We start from the raw sequence: 1,995 nt of genomic DNA, 5'->3' as shown, positions 1-1,995 counted from the left end.
TGAATGAGTAAGGTTCTGGGCAAGGCATTGGGCTCCCTCCAAGTTTTCCTTATGTTGGCAATCTTGTTGAGAATTTCAGTCTTGGCAGTCCTGGTAAAGCCAGAATCCTTTTGTATGGCTGAAAAGACTCTGATCAAGGTAGAGTAGCCTTCATTCAGAATCCTGTAGAGAGGCCATGTTCTTTCCCCAGCTCCTTTGTATCTGAACACCAATCTCTCTGGTAGCTGTCTATAAGCAGCAATTCCCCTTACATCCTCCAGCTCATCCAGATAGAGTTCAATGTCTGAAATTTCTTTTATGTCACAGATGTGAACATAATCATCTTTAGAAATGGGTGGCTTAGGGTTAGGTTTATGTTTTTGAGTGAATTTCTTAGAGTTTAGGGGAGGTGTAGATTTGGATTTTCTTTTCTGTTTCTTTGGTAGTGGAAGAGTGGTTAAAAAGGTAGGCAAATTGATGGTGTCCCAATCAATAGGTTCCTCTTTTGGGATGATTGGTTCACCATGGATGTTTATAGTGGGATCAGCAACAAAGGGTTCAGGTATGGAAGGTAGAGATTTAGTTTCTTCAGTGTTGCCTTCACTCCTTCTATGTGCCTTGGCCTTTCTTCTGTTTCCCTTCTGCCATTCCTCTTTTTCCTCCATACTTTCACCAAATATACTCCCAAAAACCTCATCTAAGTTTGCAATCTTGTCTTCACCCCTGACTTCAATTCCTTTCTCATTTTCAACTAGACTTGACTTTAGCTTTTGTTCAAGCTTTGCTTGTGCTCTTTTGTCAGCCTTGAGTTTTTCAGCTTCTTTCTTTAACCTTTTGGTTTCTTCCCTCTTGGCTATTGAGAATTTGGGATGTCCTTGCATCACACATATGCTCTTTCCCTCTCTAAAGATAATAGCCATGTTTCTCCTTACTGCCTCATCCATGGTCTCCTTGTGTTTTATGATGCTAGTACCCAAAACTTTGTCTTCATCAGGCTTTGGAAGAGGAAAGTCCACTTCTTTCATCTGAGCAAAGTCTAGAGGGTTCTTTGTGGAGTCCTTGCTGGATCTAGTGTTGGGCTTGAGAACCATAGGTTTTAGATTCTTGAAAGAAGTCTCTCCAACCTTATTTCTCCTTTCTGGCTTGTGCTCCATATTGATTGGTTCAACCTTTGTGCTATATTTCACAGATATTGATTTATCTTGTGTAGAGCCAAACAGTTGTTGCATCCTTTCATCAATTCTCCTCCTTTGCTCTTTCACTTGAATTTCAGCTGCTGCTAGCTGGATTAAATCAATTCCATCAGGCTTTCCTTTGATTTGAATGATTGGAGAAGTAGTGATGGCAGGAACTAGCACTTTAGATATTTGGATTTTTGTAGATGGCTCTCCTTCCCCTTCCCTTTTACTCTCCCCCTTTTTGTTATCATCAAGGAGAGGGGTCAAGCCCTGTGCTTTTGCCAGCTGCATCTCCCCCTAAGTTCATGCTTCAATCAGAAGAAACAAAGTCATCATCATCAGAATTTACTCCAAATTCTTCAAATGACTCACCAGCTGTTGAAGGCATCTTGTTAATAGCAGCTTTGTCCCTTTGAACAGATGCTGTTGTATGTACTAGATGTAGTGTATTTTCTGCCTCCACATTGCCCTGTGCAGCCAATAATTGATAGGCTGAAACAGGATGAGTAAAAGTGTCAGCATCCAAGGAAATGTTATCAATAACAGCTTTGTAATGTTGCTGAAATTGTCTTTCCTTTTCAGCATCATTCACAATCATTGACTCACTAGCAATGGCTGGATCCATCCTTATTTCTGCTGTACCTGCCTTTCTCTCTTTTTCTCTATATTCTTGCATCAGGGGCTCCCCCTGGCTCACACTCCTCACTTCCTCACCTTCACCTACTAAGGTGGTACTCCTCTCACTTACTTTTGCCATGCTGGAAGAAATAGCATGCATATTTGAGCTCTCAATCTCTCCTTTTGCCTGGGTGCAACCCAGCCTCTCACTCAAATTGTC

The sequence above is a fragment of the Apium graveolens genome, chromosome 6, assembly GCF_009905375.1.
Source record: "Apium graveolens cultivar Ventura chromosome 6, ASM990537v1, whole genome shotgun sequence".
NCBI lineage: Eukaryota > Viridiplantae > Streptophyta > Magnoliopsida > Apiales > Apiaceae > Apium > Apium graveolens.
This window is presented reverse-complemented; position numbering follows the sequence as displayed.